Source organism: Phacochoerus africanus, chromosome 4 (genome assembly GCF_016906955.1).
Source record: "Phacochoerus africanus isolate WHEZ1 chromosome 4, ROS_Pafr_v1, whole genome shotgun sequence".
NCBI classification, from domain to species: domain Eukaryota; kingdom Metazoa; phylum Chordata; class Mammalia; order Artiodactyla; family Suidae; genus Phacochoerus; species Phacochoerus africanus.
The window spans coordinates 116,778,593-116,797,745 of record NC_062547.1 but is presented as its reverse complement, the minus strand read 5'-3'; the positions used below and the strand labels follow the sequence as shown (position 1 = coordinate 116,797,745).

The window sequence follows — 19,153 nt, the reverse complement described above, 5'->3', positions numbered from 1 at the left end:
CATTGTACCTTGCCCTTGAATTTGAGAAGTTGAGTCATAAGGAAGTATGATAAAATGGAAAGACAACTGGCCTAGGAGTTGAAAGGGTTTTGTTCCACTTCAGTTTTAATATGTATTGTCAATAGACTAGAGACTTTGGGCCAGTCACTTAATCTCTGTAAGATAGAAAATTATTATTATTATTATTGTTTTAGGGCTAGAGGTGTGGCATATGGAAGTTCCCAGGCTAGGGATCTAATTGGTGTTAGAGCTGCTGACCGATACCATAGCCACAGCGATGCCAGATCCGAGCCACAACTGCAGCCTATATCATAGCTTATGATGACACTGGATTCCTAACCCACTGAATTAGGCCAGGGATTGAACCTGCATTCTTATAGATACTAGTCAGGTTCATTTCTGTTGAGCCACAATGGGAGTTCCCCAAAATTACTGAGAAGAGTCACTCAAGGACTCCATAACTGGAAGTAAGATCTTCATAACTAGAAGTGATATCTTTAAAATCTAAACTGGTGTGAATTTTGAGATAGTTTTGAGATGGCAGTTATGGACTTTGTGGCGTATTTTTATTTGGATCTCTTGCCTTATTTGTATTTATTTTATGATTCAGGGTTTTCTTGCAGTAGTGTTCATTGCCTAGTTTAAGTTTGGATGTACTTTTTTTTGGATGTGTCTGTAGCATGTGGAAGTTCCAGGACCAGGGGTGGAACTGTTGCATGCCATGGCAACAACGCAGGCCCTGCAGTGACAACGGTGGATCCTTAACCCACTCTGCCACCAGATAAACTCCTTGGGTGTAATTATTAGTGAGGGATAATAGTTAAAATTCTGATGAGCCACCACTACTTAGTTTTTTTTTTTTTTTTTAATGCAACTAATGGGGAAACAGAGTTTATCCATTTAGTAGATATTTACTAAGATCATGTTGTGTGCCACACACACTGTTGTAGGTGCTAAAATTAAAAGCATGAAAGAAGAGATTGAAGTATAGAAGTAATCCTAGAAGAAAGAAGCGAAACACAAGAAGACAAGTTAGAATATTATTAAGGATACACACACATGCACACACACATACCAATTATTAAGGATACACACACATGCACACACACATACCGTCCATGCTGTCTTGTCTACAGCCATACTGCAGTGTTCTGACATCCCCACTTCACCTTCTACATGAGCTATTAAGAACCTCTGCTTTAGGAGTTCCTGTCATGGCTCAGTGGTTAACAAATCCGACTAGGAACCATAGGAACCATGAGGTTGAGGGTTCGATCCCTGGCCTCTCTCAGTGGGTTAAGGATCCGGCTTTGCCATGAGCTGTGTGTAGGTTGCAGATATGGCTCAGATCTGGCATTGTTGTGCCTCTGGTGCAGGCTGGCGCCTACAGCTCCGATTAGATCCCTAGCCTGGGAACCTTCCTATGCTTTAGGAGCAGCCTGAGAAAAGTCAAAAAAAAAAAAAAAAAAAAAGAACCTCTGTTTTAATGAACCACTGTCAAAGATGGTTGCCCATCTTATCCATCTGTGTTTTAGGGGATGGTTTTCAGGATTTTGCTCAGACAATCACCAAAAACAAGGAACCAGCACCTGGGTCCACAGACTCACAAACTTCACATCATGTATTCTTTCTTTTCTTTTCTTCTTTTTTTTTTTTTTAACCAACACTTATACGGTGATTACTTAAATCCAGACACTGTTTTAGATACTATACTTTAAACTTACAATAGTTTTTTAATCATTCTTCATTTTTTCCTTTAGTGTTAGAATGAATTCAATTTAGTCTTCATAATGTAAATCCGTCTCATAGGTTTCATAGATTTTTATGTCATCAATTTTATAGATAATAAAATTGAGACATATATGGAACCTTATGGATTATTATTGGCTACGCTAATGAAAAACTTTAGCATATTACTGCTCTAATACTGTCACATAAATCCAACCTGATTCTTTCATCTGTGTTCTTTTTTTTAATTAGTCAATGAATTTTATTATATTTATAGGTGTACAGTGATCATCAGAACCCAATTTTATAACATTTCCATCCAAACCCCCATGCAGTCCCCCCCCCCAACCTGTCTCATTTGGAACACATAAGTTTTTCAAAGTCTGGGTCAGTATCTGTTCTGCAAAGAAGTTCACTACGTCCTTTTTTACATTCCAGATGTAAGTGATAGCATTTGATGTTGGTGTCTCATTGTCTGACTTCACTTATCATGATAATTTCTAGGTCCATCCATGTTGCTGCAAATGCCATTATTTCTTTCCTTTTAATGGTGGAGTAATATTCCGTTGTGTATATGTACCACATCTTCTTTATCCACTCCTCTGTTGATGGACATTTAGGTTGTTTCCATGTCCTGGATATTTTTTATAGTGCTGCAGTGAACATTGGAGTACATGTATCTATAAAAAAATTTTTTTTATTTTACAGTTTTATATTTTAGATTATAACTTTGTCAACAATACCTCGATAAAACTGGGTTTTATCGGAAATGGGTGTTGGATTTTTGTCACAAGTTTTTTCTGCATCTATTGAGAGGATCATATGGTTTTTATTCTTCACTTTGTTAATGTGGTGTATTACACTGATCAATTTTAAAATATTGAAGAATCCTTGCATCCCTGGGATAAATCCCACTTGATCATGATGTACAATCCTTTTAATGTATCCTTGGATTTGGTTTGCTAGTATTTTTTTTTTGTCTTTTTTGTCTTTTTGTTGTTGTTGTTGCTATTTCTTGGGCCGCTCCCTCGGCATATGGAGGTTCCCAGGCTAGGGGTCTAATTGGAGCTGTAGCTGCAGGCCTACGCCAGAGCCACAGCAACGCAGGATCCGAGCCGCCTCTGCAACCTACACCACAGCTCATGGCAACGCCAGATCGTTAACCCCCTGAGCAAGGGCAGGGACCGAACCCGTAACCTCATGGTTCCTAGTCGGATTCATTAACCACTGCGCCACGACGGGAACTCCTGGTTTGCTAGTATTTTGTTAGGATTTTGCATTTATGTTCATCAGTGAAATTGGCGTGTAATTTTCTTTTTTTGTGGTATCTTTGTCTGGTCTTGGTATCAGGGCGATGGTGGCCTCCTAGAATATGTTTGGGAGTGTTCCTTCCTCTGCAATTTTTTGGAATAGTTTCAGAAGGATAGGTGTTAGCTTTTCTCTAAATGTTTGATGAAATTCACATGTGAAACCATCTGGTCCTGGACTTTGGTTTGTTGGAAGTTTTTTATATTTTTATTTTTTAAATTAAGAAATTTTTTTTTCTTTGGCTTTTTAGGGCCACACCTGAGGCATATGGAGGTTCCCAGGCTAGGGGTCCAATCAGAGTTACAGCTGCTGGCCTACACCACAGCCACAGCAACGCTGGATCCGAGCCGTGTCTGTGACCTAAACCACAGCTCATGGCATCACCAGATCTTAACCCACTGAGCAAGGCCAGGGGTCGCTCATGGGAACTAGGCGGATTCATTAACTCCTGAGCCACGAGGGGAATTCTTGCTCTGATCTTTATGCTTTCTTCTGCTAACTTTAGGTCTTGTCTGTTCTTCTCTCTCTAGCTGCTTTAGATGTAAGGTTAGATTGTCTGTTTGAGCTTTTTCTTGTTTCCTGAGGTAGGCTTGTATTGCTATAAACTTCCCCCTTAGATGCTTTTGCTGCATCTCGTAGGTTTTGAAGTGTCGTATCTTTGTTGCCATTTGCTTCTAGGTATTTTTTAATTTCCTCTTTGATTTCTTCAGTGATCCAGTGGTGGTTCAGTAGCGTATTTAAACAACATGTTTGTGTTTTTTGTGATTTTTCTCTTGTTGTTGATTTCCATTCATATAGCATTGTGGTCAGAAAAGATGCTTCATGTGATTTCAGTTTTCTTAAAGCTACTGGTGCTTGATTTGTGGCCCAGAATGTGATCAATCCTCGAGAGTGTTCCGTGTGCACTTGAGAAGAATGTCTATTCTGCTGTTTTTGGATGGAATGTCCTATAAATATCTGTTAAGTCCATCTGGTCTAATGCTTCATTTAGGGCCTGTGTTTACTTGTTGATTTTCTGTCCAGATGATCTGTCCACTTGTGGAAAGTGGAGTGTTAAAGTCCCCTGCTGTTACAGTGTTACTGTGTTATTGTCAGTTTCTCCTTTTAGGGTTGTTAGCAGTTACCTTATATATTGAGGTGATTCTATGTTGGGTGCATATATATTTACAATTGTTATATCTTCTTCTTGGATTGATCCTTCAATCATTATGTAATGTCCTTCTTTGTCTCTTATAATATTGTTTAAGGTCTGTTTTGTCTGATATGAGTATTGCTCCTTCAGCTTTCTTTTGATTCCCATTTGCATGTAATATCTTCTTAACATCCTCTCACTTTCAATTTGTATGTGTCCCTAGAATTGAAGTGGGTTTCCTGACGACAGCATATATGGGTGTTGTTTTTGTATTCATTCAGCCAGTCTATGTCTTTTGGTTGGGGCATTTAGTCCATTTACATTTAAGGTAATTATTGATATGTATGTTCTTATTGCTATTTTATTAATTGCTTTGGATTTGTTTTTGTTGCTCTTTTTTCTTCCCTTCTCTTGTTCTCTCCTCTTGTGGTTTGATAACTATCTTTTGTGTTATATTTGAGTTGATTTTTCTTATTTGTTTGTGTGTCAATTGTAGATTTTTGGTTTGTAGTTAACCTGAAGTTCTGATATAGGAGTGTGTGTATATATATATATATATATATATATATATATATATATATATACATATACATATACGAGATTGTTTTAAGTTGTTGGTCTCTTAATTGCAAGTACATCTCCAGTGTCCTGCATTTGTACCCTCCTCTTCTCATGATTTCTGATTTTGGTAGCATATTTGTATGTGGATGATTTCCTACATTTACTGTATATATGCCTTTACTGGTGATCCTTATCATTTGTGATATTTTTGTTTTTAGTTGTGGCCTTTTCTTTCCTGCTGAGAGAAGTTCCTTTAGTATTTGCTGTAAAGCCGATTTGGTGTTGCTGAATTCTCTTAGCTTTTGCTTATCTGTAAAGCTTTTGATTACTCCTTCAAATCTGAATGAGAGCCTTGCTGGGTAAATTAATCTTGGTTGGAGGTTTTGTCCTTTCATCACTTTAAGTATAACTTGCCACTCCTTTCTGGCCTGCAGAGTTTCTGCTGAAAAATCTGCTCATCCCTTGTATGTTACTTGTTTCTTTTCCCTAGCTGTTTTCAGTATTTTCTCTTTGTCTTTGATTTTGGTCAGTTTGATTAATACGAGTCTTGGGGTGTTCTTCCTTGGTTTCTTTCACTCACTCAAATCCAGGAACTTAGGAAAGTTTGTGGCTATTATCTCTTCGAATATTTTTTCTGTCCTTTTCTCTCTCTCTTCTTCTGGCACCCTTAAAATACGGATGTTTGTGTGTTTAACATTGTCCCAGAGTTCTTTTAGCCTATCTTCATTTCTTTTCAATCTTTCTTATCTTTTCTGTTCTACATCCATAATTTCCACTAATCTGTCCTCCACCTCGCTTATTCGTTCTTCTGCCTCCTGTATTCTTCTGTTGGTTGTTTCTAATGAATTTTTTATTTCAATTACTGTATTTTGCATCTCTGTTTAAGTTTTAAATCTTGTATTTCTTTGCTCAGTGTTTGCTGTAAATTATGTCTTTGCCTCCAGTTTATTTCCAGTGTCATCTTCAGCATTATCAGTCTAAAGTCTTTTTCCTGGAGCCCGATAATCTCCAGGTCACTTAGGTGTTTTTCTTGTTTTTTTTTTATTGTTCTCTTATCTGAGTTATAGCTCCCAGCCTTTTCATTTTTATAAGTTTTTGGTGTGGTCTCCTTTTTGCAGACGATAGAGTTGTAGCCTTTCTTACTTCTGATGTCTGCCCCCCCCTTGTGGCTGAAGTTGGTTCCAGGGCTTACTGTAGGCTTCCTGACGGGAGGGACTGGTACCAGCCCACTGGTAGGTGGGGCTTTATTCCTATGCATCTGTTGGGTGGGGCTTTGTCTCTGGGTGAGATTAGAGGCGGCTGTGTACCTGGGGGGGGTGGTCTTTAGGCAGCCTGTTTACTGATAGGTGGGGCTGTGACCCCACCCGGATTTTTGTTTGGCCTGGGGCTTCTCAGCGCTGATGGGTTGGGCCAGATTTTCCCAAAATGGCCACCTCTAGAGGAACACTTGCTGATGGATATTCCCGAGACCTTTGCCTACAATGTCTTTCCCCCAGGACAAGCCACAGTTACCGCCTCTTTTCCCAGGAGATCCTTCAAGAACTGCAGTCAGGTCCAACCCAGATTCCTATGGAGTCTCTGCTTTGCCCTGGGACCCAATGCACACGAAAGCCTGTGTGTGCCTTTCAAGAATGGGGTTTCCTTTTCCCCCACTCCCATGGAGCTCCTGCACACAAGCCCCACTGGCCGTCAATGCAGACGCTCCAGGCACTCTTTCTCCCAGTGCCAGATCTCCAGGTGTGGGACCTGATGTGGGGCTCAAAAATCTCACTCCTCTAGGTGAGTCTCTGTGATATAGTTACTTTCTAGTCTGTGGGCTTCCCACCTGGGGGGTGTGGGGTTGGTTATATCTCATAATCACCCCTTCTACATCTTGATGGGGCCTCCTCTTTGTCCTCTGGAGTAGGATATCTTTTTGAAAGTTTCCAGTCCATTTGGTTGAAAGTTCCAGTCCATTTGGTTGAAGCATTTGGTTGTAATTCTGTTGTTTTTATGAAAGAAGGTGAGCTCCAGTCCTTCTTTGCTGCCATCTCAGTCCCGTCTCTCATCCGTGTGATTTTTTTTTCTATTTCATGGCTGTCCCATCTGGCATTCTGTCACATTGACCTTCCCTGTCTCTAGGCCTGACAAAGCCTACAATATTCTTTCTCTGGTTTTTATCGTCCCAGTTCTCAGTTTCTACCTTATACCCTTCATTCTTAGTAAATCACTAGTTAGTTAGTTGCTGTAGAAAAAAATCTAGTAGTGGTTATTTACTTTGGAGTAAGATTTTAAAAATAATTGAAAATGCTGCATTTTAATTGAGTACGGAATAACTTATCTAGGCAGGTATTTGCAGTAGCTTATAGACCAAGCCTTTATGTACCAGAAAGTAAAGGTTAATGCCTACCTTTTAAAATTGCAGGCTATTTAGGGAGCAGATGAGGATTTGTCACATCTTTGAAGAGCTTTCTCTTCCTTTTCTGCAGATGGCAGGAGATGAAATGAAGTAGTGTCTTCAAATTTTGAAGTCTTGCTTATAAGGAAGGCCAAAATGAGAACCATAGCATCCTTTTTAGAGGAATTGATCTGTAAATCTTACAAATGGAGTTAGACTATTCCTACAACAGTGAGATAGGTTCGAGATAGTACATTAACTGGAGTAATAGAAATTTAGGCTAAAATGGGTGAAATCAGTGATCTCTGTAATTGGATCTTCTTGGAGGAATCAAATACCTAACCTTGGAAAACCTGAAGAAGTACCCTAGACTCGGGATCTATCTGCTTCTACCACTGAAACCCTCCCTCTGATGAGTTTTATACACTGTATTGTAAAGAGTTAGGATGGTACAGAAGTAAGGCATTTAGGGTAGGAGAGAGAGGAAGTTAACCTGTGAACTGAGACAGTTTTCACTTTGGTTTATTTGTTTGGTCTCTTCTCTGGGACACTAAGATAAAATGTCCTATCTAGGTGGTGCTAGTGTATCAGTAATAACAGTGGATCACCATGATTTGTAAGTAAATAAAATTTATTAGGGTATGGGAGTGGAGGAATGGATTGTGGATATATAGGATCTAAAGAGAATTCTGTAGGGATTCATATGGCAGGTGCTTATCTCCACTTCACAACTGGGGCGCTGAAATAGCTCACCATCTCACAGTAAGCAGCAAAACAGGGTTGCCAATTTATAGGGCTATTTATAGGGTTCTGAAGTTCATGTTCTTTCTTGACTGCTTTATAGGCAGTCAAGGGATATTTGTAAATGGGTATTTCTAAGCACATGTACACAGATGATAACAGAAGGAATTTGTAATTTTTAAGTATTTTCTAATAGCATTTACCTATCTGGACTCGTATGAGGTTTTTTTTTGTTTTGTTTTGTTTTGTTTTGTTTTTTCTGTTTCAAGAGTTTTTGTCTTGCTCTGAGGAAAGCACAGAAACATAGTCCTTTAATTTTAGGAGAAAATGTTCCCTTTGCTAATAATAATTAATCCTGACTTCTAACCTTTTTGATCTAAATAATAGCCTCTTTCAGCTGATAAAGGAACTTATCAGTAAAGACTTTAATTTCTGAAATTTTGGTGTTAGAACTTTAAAAGCCAAGCCTTTTACTTTTATTCTTGATTTTTAAGTGAATACTTTTGTCTTAAAGAAAAGAGTTTGGGGACTAAGGTGGAGCATTGTTGTGGTAGTCTACTCAGGCCTCCCCTAACCAGATACCACAGACAGATGGCTTAAACAATGGAAATTTGTTTTCTACTGCTCTGGAGGCTGGCAAGTCACAGGTCAAAGCTGCCTGCTGATTGGGTTCCTGGTGAGGACTTTGATCCTGGCTTGCATTTGGCTGCCTTTTCCCTGTGTGCTCATGCGGCCTTTCTTGGGTGCCTGTGTGAGGGCAGAGAGCACTAGTTCCTCCTCTTCTTACAAGGGTACTAGCCCTTTTGGATTTGAGTCCTATCCATGTGACCTCATTTAACCTTTATCCTCCATACAGGCCTTATCTCCAGGTACAGTCGCATTTGGGGTTAGGACTTCAACAGATGAATTTTGGAGAGTCCAGTCCATAGTAGTTGCCATTTTTGAGTGATATTCAACTAGCAGTTCTAGAGTTGCAGTACATCCTTCTGCCACTTGGTGGTGCTGCAGTATAAGAGGAGCAGCACTGAGGAGGTGGAAAACCACAGGTGTTGTCTTAGTTAAAACCAAGTTGTTAGTCTGTTTATAGAAGTTTATGTAAATATCACATTATTCCTTTTAATTTTCACTTGTCTTAACATACATGGAAAGGTTTTTGTCCTAGTTTTTTAGCTGACATTAGTTAGACTTAGGCTAATGTCTTAAGTACTTTTTCTCTTGATTTTATGTTACGCAGATGTTCCATGGGTGCTTACCTTTATTTTACATTACTTGGTAATATTTTATTATTTGTTTTTTATTTATTTTTGTCTTTTTTTTTTTGGTCTTTTTAGGGCCGCACCCACGGCATATGGAACTTCCCAGGCTAAGGGTTGAATCGGAGCTGTAGCTGCTGACCTACACCACAGCCATAGCAATGGTGGGTCGGAGCCGCGTCTGCGACCTACACCACAGCTCATGGCAACGCCGGATCCTTAACCCACTGAGCAAGGCCAGGAATGGAACCTGTGTCCCCATGGATACTAGTCAGATTTATTAACCAATGAGCCACAACGGGAACTCCCGTAGCATTTTAATTTGACTATTAGAACATTCTAGTTTGGTTTACTATGATATTAGTATTATTATATTACTGTAGATAGCTGTGTAAAGTTATTTCGTTATGCTCTAGCAGGGTTTGACATGTCCTATAAGGGCTCTGTATGTGGACTGACCTAAAAGAAGCAGTGGCAAGCAGGCTTCTCAGAACGTTTGAATAATTGTCAATAGAAAGCTAAGGGCCATCTCAATTAGCCATTTCCAGTCTTAGACTTTTTGGCTCACTTTTGTTAATTGGGTAAGTTTTGATCACTATTATTCAGTGAAGTAGATTGAGGACAGATGTAAAAAATGTTTTATAGATATTGTTGAAAGGATAAATTAGGATAACCTTAGTATATTTTTGTTATTAGTTGTGATGAAATACCAGCTGTTTTTGAGAAAAAGGAATTATTTTCAAGATTTCATATTGTTGCTTATTTTCTGGCAAAACACTTTATTGTAATGAAGCTTACTTTAATATGCATTTATGTGATTTAATCTTGGTAAAATTTATTCACAGGAACTGTTGGTTGATTTATCCTACCTCTTCTTGTAGATTTATAGGACATAGCTTTTAGGCAGAGAATTAAATTGCCTTTCTGTGCTGGTGTTCTTTGAGTAGCACAGTTTTTAATCTTACATAAAGATATTTATCTGATATCATTTGAGAAGTTAGTCCTATTCCATGTGCCAGGAACATTAACTATGTATTCTAATAGAGGAATGGATTTTGATACATAGAAGGTATGGTACTAACATTTTAATACTTGTTTGTACATGTAAGTGAGCTATTAAAACTGTTGCCTAGTAAGTATAGGATGAGAGTGAATACCTAATTGTAGAGGTGAATCAGTCGTTTTTTCCTTGAGAGTTGGGTGGTCTGTTACTTTATTATGTTTACGAAGTTTGGTTGCTTTAATGCTGATGAACTTGTGTTGTACCACTTTGTCTCACATAATTCGTCAGTTGTAGCCATTTCCAGCTCTCTGAACTTTTTCTTCTTGTCTATCTAGCAAACTTCTATTCATCTTTATTTTTTTATTTTATTTTTTTTTTTGTCTTTTTTTTTTTTTCTTGCTATTTCTTGGGCCGCTCCCGTGGCACATGGAGGTTCCCAGGCTAGGGGTCTAATCGGAGCTGTAGCTGCAGGCCTACGCCAGAGCCACAGCAACGCAGGATCCGAGCCGTGTCTGCAACCTACACCACAGCTCACGGCAACGCCGGGTCGTTAACCCACTGAGCAAGGGCAGGGACCGAACCCGTAACCTCATGGTTCCTAGTCGGATTCGTTAACCACTGCGCCACGACGGGAACTCCCCACTTGTTCCTTTTTAATTGCTCTTCATATGTTCCACTATACAAGCATACCACAGTTCTCTATCCTCTTATGCATTGCATTGTATGTAATTTTGGGCTTTTAAGATTAAAATTGCTATAAATATTCTTGGACATATTGTTTGAGGAAAATAAACTTTCATTTCTCTAGTAGTGGAACTACTGAGTCACAGGGAAGTTGCATATCTACACTAGGGGTTTTCCAGGTGGTTGAACCAATTTATATTCCTTCCACCTGCATATGAGAGTTCTAGTTGTCCTGGCCTATACAAAATTACCAGTTAAAGAATATTTAGGAGTTCCCCTTGTGGCGCAGTGGTTAGCAAATCCAACTAGGAACCATGAGGTTCTGGGTTTGATCCCTGGCCTTGCTTAGTGGGTTAAGGATCCGGTGTTGCCGTGAGCTGTGGTGTAGGTTGCACATGCAGCTCAGATCCTGCATTGCTGTGGCTCTGGTGTAGGCCAGCAGTTACAGCTCTGATTTGACCCCTAGCCTGGGAACCTCCATATGCCACGGGAGTGGCCCTAGAATATTTATCTCTTGTTCATGGATTGGGAGGATTAATACTGTTAAAATGTCATTACCACAAAAAAACAATCTGTAGGTCAATGTTCTCCTATCAAGAGTCGATGGCTTTTTTTTTTTTTTTTAAGAGCATTTGGGAAAAAAAAAATTCTAAAATGTGCATGGAATCACAAAAGATCACACATAGACAAAACAGTCCTGAGACAGAACAAAGTGGGAGATGTTAAACTTCCTGATTTCAAACTATATCATATACAGTATGGTAGTGGCATAGAAACAGACAAATAAGGGAGTTCCAGCGTGGCTCAGCAGTAGTGAACCCAGCTAATATCCGTGAGGATGCAGTTTTGATCCCTGGTCTCACTCAGTAGGTTAAGGATCTGGTGTTGCTGTGAGCTTATGGTGTAGGTCACAGACATGGCTTGGATCCTGCTAGGCTGTGGCATAGGCCAGCAGCTATAGCGCTAATTCGACCCCTAGCCGGGGAACTTCCATAAGCCACAGGTGTGGCCCTAAAAAGACAAAAAACAAAGCAAACAAGAAAAAAGACAAATAGGTCAGTGGAGCAGAATTGAGATCCCAGAAATAAAACCTTGCATGTATGGTCAACTGATATTTGAAGAGGGAGCCTAGAAAACTCAATGAGGAAAAGGAAGTCTCCAATAAATGGTGCTGGAGGAGTTCCAGTTATGGCCCAGTGGGTTAAGGACCTGACATTGTCTCTGTGAGGCTTTGCTCAGTGGGTTAAGTATCTAGCAATGCAGTAATCTACAGCATAGGTCACAGCTGTGGCCAGGATCTAGTCTTGCAGTGGCTGTGGTATAGGCTGAAGCTGCAGCTTGATTTGACCCCAGCTCAGGAACTGCCATATGTCTCAGGTGCAGCTGTTTTGTTTTTTGTTTTTTTTTTTTAAATGGTGCTGGAGAAATTGGATATTCGCATGTAAAAGAACAAAACTAGATCCCTATCTTAAACCACGCACAGAAATTCACTTGAAGTGGATTAAAAACTTAAATATAAGATCTGAAACCATAAACCTCCTATAAGACAAGAGGAAAAACGCTCCTTGACATGGATCTTGGTAATGACTTTTTGAATATAACATCAAACGCACAAGTATCAAAGTAAAAATAAACAAGTGGGACCACATCAAGCCAGAGGCTTCTGTACAGAGAAAGAAACAGTCAACAAAGTGGAGAGACAGCCTATGGAATGGGAGAAAGTGCTTACATACCATGTATTGAATAAGAGGTTAATATCCACAATGTACCAGAGTTTCTGTTATGGCACAGCAGAAACAAATCCGACTAGGAACCATGAGGTTGTGGATTCAATCCCTGGCCTCGCTCAGTGGGTTAAGGATCTGGCGTTGCTGTGACTGTGGTGTAGGCCAGCAGCTGTGGCTCTGATTTGATCCCTAGCCCGGGAACCTCCATGTGTCGTGGCTACAGCCCTAAAAAGGAGAAAAAAAAAAAATCCAAAATATACAAAGAACCCATGCAACTCAATAACAAATAATTCAGTTAAACAATGAGCAAAAGACCTGGATATACATTTTTCCCAAAGAAGATAAAGGAATGGCTCTACCTCATAATTGGTATGTGAAAAGATACTAAGTAATTAAGCAGATTCAAATCAAAATCACAATGAACTATTCCTCATACCTGTTAGTATGCCCACCTTCAAAAAAAACAGAAGAATGTGGAGAAAAGGGGTCCCTTGTACACGGTTGGTAGGATTGTACACTGGTACAGCTGCTATAGAAAACTATATGGGGAGTTCCCATCGTGGCGCAGTGGTTAACGAATCCGACTAGGAACCATGAGGTTGCGGGTTCGGTCCCTGCCCTTGCTCAGTGGGTTAACGATCCGGTGTTGCCATGAGCTGTGGTGTAGGTTGCAGACGCGGCTGGGATCCCTCGTTGCTGTGGCTCTGGCGTAGGCCCGTGGCTATGGCTCCGATTCGACCCCTAGCCTGGGAACCTCCATATGCCCCAGGGGCGGCCCAAGAAATAGCAAAAAGACAAAACAAAAACAAACAAACAAACAACAACAACAACAACAAAAAAGAAAACTATATGGATGATCCCCCAAAAATTAAAAATAGAAATACCATATGATCCAGCAGTTCCACTCCTGAGCATGTATGTGAAGAAAACAAAAACACTTAATTCAAAAAGGTCCATTCACGTTAATGTTGATAGCATTATTATTTATAATAGCCAAGACCTGGAAACTACCTAAGTGTTTATCAATGGATGAATGGATAAAGAAGACATGTACACACACACACACACACACACACACGTATACATACACACAGAAAGGCATACATTCAGCTGTTAGAAAAAGAATCCTGCCATTTGCACTATGGATGGACATTGAAGGCGTTATGCAAAGTGAAATAAGACAAAAACAGATTTTGTACAGTCTCACATGTGGACTCTGGAACAAACAAAACTCATAGGAGAGATCAGATTTGTGGTCACCAGAGGGCATGTGTATGTAGGAAGGTAGTCTGAAAACACAAGCTGACTTAGAAGCTAAATAAGTGCTAGGGATACAACATGACTGTAGTTAACACTGTGATATAATAGATATAAAAGTTGTTGAGAGAGAAGATCCTAAGAGTTCTCATTACCAGGAACCCCTTTTAAAACTTTATATTGTATCTATATGATGATGAATGCTAGCTAAAACTTGGTGTAATCATTTCACTGTGTATGTTGTTAAACCATTATAGTGTAGCCCTTAAACTTATGCAATGATGTATGTCAATTACATCTAAGTAAAACTGGGAAGTTTTATGGTTATTTCTCAGTATATACAAGAAATCATTATGTTGTACACCTGAAGCTAATATAATGTTATATATTAATGACACCTCAGTTTTTAAAAATTTTAGCTGTTCTGTTGATAATGTAATGGTCTATCATTCTGCTTCACATTTACATGTTCATGAAGTTTAATGATGTTAATCACATTGTCATATTCTTATTGGCCATTTGAATATCTTCTTATCAAGTACCTACTTACATTTTTTGTCTTTTTTATTTTTTATTTTTTTTTGTCTTTTTGCCTTTTCCTGAGCCTCTCCCGCGGCATATGGAGGTTCCCAGGCCAGGGGTCCAGTCGGAGCTGTAGCTACCGGCCTACGCCAGAGCCACAGCAATGCAGGATCCAAGCCGTGTCTTCGACCCACACCACAGCTCACAGCAACACCAGATCCTTAACCCACTGAGCAAGGCCAGGGACCGAACCTGCAACCTCATGGTTCCTAGTTGGATTCACTAACCACTGCGCCACGATGGGAACTCCTTTTGTCTTTTTTTTAAGAGCTGCATCTGTGGCATATGGAAGTTCCCAGGCTTCAGGGGTCGAATTGGAGCTATAGCTGCCGGCCTACACCACAGCCACAGCAGTGCCAGATTCAAGCCACATCTGCAACCTACACCACAGCTCATGGCAGCACTAGATCCTTAACCCAAACTGAGCTGGGCCGGGGATTGAACCCAAGTCCTCATGGATACTAGTCGGGTTTGTTACCTCTGAGCCACAACAGAAATGCCCTACTCACATTTTATCCATTATTTTAAATTGGTTTGCTTGTCTTGTTGATATATAGAACTTTTTAATATATTCTGGATTTGTTTTTTGTTTTTTCTTTTTTTTTTGTTTGTTTGTTTTGCTTTTTAGGGCCGAATCTTTGGCACATGGAGGTTCCCAGGCTAAGAACCTAATCGCTGGAACTACAGCTGCCAGCCTTCACCACAGCCACAGTGGCACCAGATCTAAGCTGTGTCTGTGACCTGTAAAACTCATGGCATCACCAGATCCTTAACCACTGAGTGAGGCTAGGGATCGAACCCCCAACCTCATGGTTCCTAGTCAGATTTGTTTCCTCTGTGCCCCTATGGGAACTCCTAATATATTCTGGATTTGTGTATGTTGTGAATGTCTTCTGGTTTCTGTCTTCCCTTTTGAACTTCCTAGTAGAAACTTTGATGAAGAGAAACAATTTTATGTCACTGATAGGTAAACTTTTAGAATAACCAAATTGTTTCACTTATAAATGTAATATCTGTCCTAGAGGCAGCTAGCAGCAGAATACAGGAGGCAGAAGAATGAATAATCGAGGTGGAGGACAGATTAGTGGAAATTACAGATGCAGAACAGAAAAGAGAAAAAAGACTGAAAACAAATGAAGAGAGTCTCAGACAACTCTGGGACAATGTTAAACGCACCAACATCCGTATTATAGGGGTGCCAGAAGGAGAAGAGAGAGAGAAGGGGGACAGAAAAAATATTCTAAGAGATAACAGCCGAAAACGTCCCTAACATGGGAGAGGAACCACTCACTCAAATCCAGGAAGCACAACGAGTACCATATAAAATAACCCCAAGGAGGAATACACTGAGACACATATTAATCAAACTGACCAAAATTAAAGACATAGAGAAAATCTTGAAAGCAGCTAGGGAAAAGAAACAAATAACATACAAGGGAACCCCAATAAAGTTATTGGCAGATTTTTCAGCTGAAGCTCTGCAGGCCAGAAGGGAGTGGCATGATATACTTCATGTGATGAAAGGAAAAAAACCTCCCACCAAGATTACTTTACCCGCCAAGGCTCTCATTCAGATTTGAAGGAGAAATCAAAACCTTCCCAGATAAGCAAAAACTGAGAGAATTCAGCAACACTAAACCAGCCTTACAACAAATACTAAAGGAACTTCTCTAGGCAGAAAAGAACAAGAGAAGAAGGAAAGAAAAAAGCAACAAAAACAAATCCAAAGCAATTAATAAAATGGCAATAAGAACATACATATCAATAACTAGCTTAAATGTTAACGGAATAAACGCCCCAACCAAAAGACATAGACTGGCTGAAGGATACAAAAACCAGATCCATATATATGTTGTCTTCAAGAGACCCACTTCACTTCTAGGGACATGTACAAATTGGAAGTGAGAGGATGGAAGACAATATTTCATGCAAACGGGGATCAAAAGAAAGCTGGAGTAGCAATACTCATATCAGACAAAATGGACTTTAAAATGAAGAATGTTTGAAGGGACAAAGAAGGTCAGTACATAATGATCAAAGGATCAATCCAAGAAGAAGATACAACAATTTTAAATATCTACACATCCAACATAGGTTCACCACAATATATAAGGCAACTGCTAACAACCTTAAAAGGACAAATCAACAATAACACAATAATAGTGGGAGACTTTAACACCTCACTTATGGCAATGGACAGATCAACCAGACAGAAAATCAATAAGGAAACACAGGCCCTGAATGGTGCATTAAACAGATGGACTTAATAGATATTTACAGGACCTTCCATCCAAAAGCAACAGAATACACATTCTTAAGTGCATATGGAACATTCTTTAAGATTGATCACATCCTGGGCTACAAATCCAACCTCGGTAACTTTAAGAAAATTGAAATCATATCAAGCATCTTTTCCGACCACAACACTATACGACTGGAAATCAACAAGAAAAAAATCTGCAAAAAAAACTCAAAGACGTGGAGACTCAACAACATGCTACTAAACAACCAATGGATCACTGAAGAAATCAAAGAGGAAATTAAAAAATACCTAGAAGCAAATGACAACAAAGATACGACATTCCAAAACCCATGGGATGCAGCAAAAGCCATTCTAAGAGGAAAGTTTATAGTAATACAAGCCCACCCCAGGAAACAAGAAAAAGCTCAAATTAAAAAAAAAAAAATTTAGATTCTGTCAAGAGTGCTTCATAATAAAGCCATTTTAAGCTGTGTCTCAAGCAGTATAGTCAGGTAGACCTTAGTTTCAAAGAAAAGCAAAACCAGTATCCAGACTTTAGTTCCAGTGGAAACATTTAACTAGCATATATGCATTGTGAAATAAATCCACAAGACTGATGGTTTATTTGCATTGTCTTGTGTATATAAATGTTAAGTTTTGGGGAAATGGAAAACTACAAAAACTCTGACTGAGCATTCAGAATTAATTCTGGAAAAAGAATATAGTTTTGGTATAGAACTAAACTTTTTTTATATATAACATATATGTATTTTTGTACCTGGTCTATCATTTCTAGAAGTAGGGAGTACAAGTAATGTCTCTTTTTTTCTATATACGATAGAGCATTTTCAAGTTAATTATATTCACCTAGTTCCTAAAATTAGGAATAAAGGTAACTTCACTTGACAAGACACAGAGTGATTTCTAGCCACTGAGAATCCATAGCCTATTTGCTTTGGTGGTGAGGTGGAGAAGGACTTCGTCACAGAATACAAATGTTAGTGAAGGAGAACCTTAAGGCTAGAAGAGGCCAGTGTTTTTTGTCTGTTTGTTTGTATTTAATGTTAGGCAGAAGCCCAGGATTTTATTTTATTTTTGTTTTTTTTAAATGTGTTTTTGCTTTTTAGGGCTGCACCTGTGGTATATGGAGGTTCCCAGGCTCGGGGTTGAATTGAACTGCAGCTGGTGGCCTGCACCACAGCCACAGTAATGCCAGACCCGAGCCGCGTCTGCAGCCTACACCAAGGCTCACGACAATGCTGAATCTTTAACCCACTGAGCAAGGCCAGGGATTGAACCTGCATCTTCCTGTATACTGAGGAACGAACCTCCGTTGGGTTCATTTCCCTGAGCCACAATGGGACCTCCCAGAAGCCCAGGACTTTAATCAAATTAAGCATGGCTTCTGTGGTTGAAGGAAAAGGTTTTGTTTAGTTGTAACTTTATTCCTGAGATTTATGTTCTCTCAGTTCCTCCTCCTGCAGTCCTGAGGCACTACTGAATGAAGGCATTTTTGGAACCATTAATCCAGTTAGTTCACTAGTTTTCATTTCGTTTACATTTACACTCCCCCCCATCACGTGAGCACACATGCACAGATGTGATGTACTCGAGATCTGTCCGTTTAAATATTAGTATTGGAAGAGTTCCCGTCGTGGCTCAGTGGTTAATGAATCCGGCCAGGAACCATGAGGTTGCGGGTTCGATCCCTGGCCTTGTTCAGTGGGTCAAGGATCTGGCGTTGCCGTGAGCTGTGGTGTAGATTGTAGATGTGGTTCAGATCCCGCGTTGCTGTGGCTGTGGTGTAGGCCGGTGGCTATGGCTCCACTTTGAACCCTAGCCTGGGAACCTCCATGTGCCGCAGGAGTGGCCCTATAAAAGGCAAAAAGGCAAAATTAAATAAATAAATGAATAAATAAATATTAGTATTAATCACAGTTCACATGTTTGAAAAGTTTTATTTAAGACATTTTTCATTACTGTAGCTTGGTATACATGTATATTGGTGGTTGTGAATAAAATCCATATAGACTCTCCGGACTTCTATAGAGTGGGACCTACTGATGTATATAGAGTGGGACCTACTGATGTATTCTAACATCTTAAGGGCTCTGGACCAAGTAAGAGTGTGTGTTTGTGGGAGGTGTTTCTCCTTATCACCAAGTGATTTTTGGACTTTAGGTGGGTGTCCTACAGTTCAAATCAGTTCTGACATCCAGAGATAGAAAGCATCAGACTGCACAGGTTAAAAGCTCAATCCCACAAGACTATCTCCCTCTTCAGATGTCAATCACACTTCCAGGTTGCAATCTGTATTTCTGATTCCCCTCCTTGGGTTTGATTAATTTGCTAGAGTGATCCACAAAAGTCAGAGAAACATTTTCCTTAGTAGATAACCAACTTACTACAAAAGGATGTGACTCAGCAGTAGCCATATGGAAGACAGAAACACACAGGACGGGGTGTGGGGAAAGGGAGAGGAGCTTTCCTGCTTTCTCCTAGCACACCGCTCCTCCCAAATCTGTGTGTTCACCAACCCAGAAAGTGTCCTTTTCCAT

The 19,153-nt window shown here is 39.7% G+C and overlaps 1 protein-coding gene across 3 annotated transcripts in view; it reads left to right on the top strand.

Annotated features, from left to right (window-relative positions):
* The window catches only part of DCP2 (decapping mRNA 2), a 56,584-nt gene that overhangs the window by 22,279 nt on the left and 15,152 nt on the right, over positions 1-19,153 (top strand). The window lies entirely within an intron of this gene.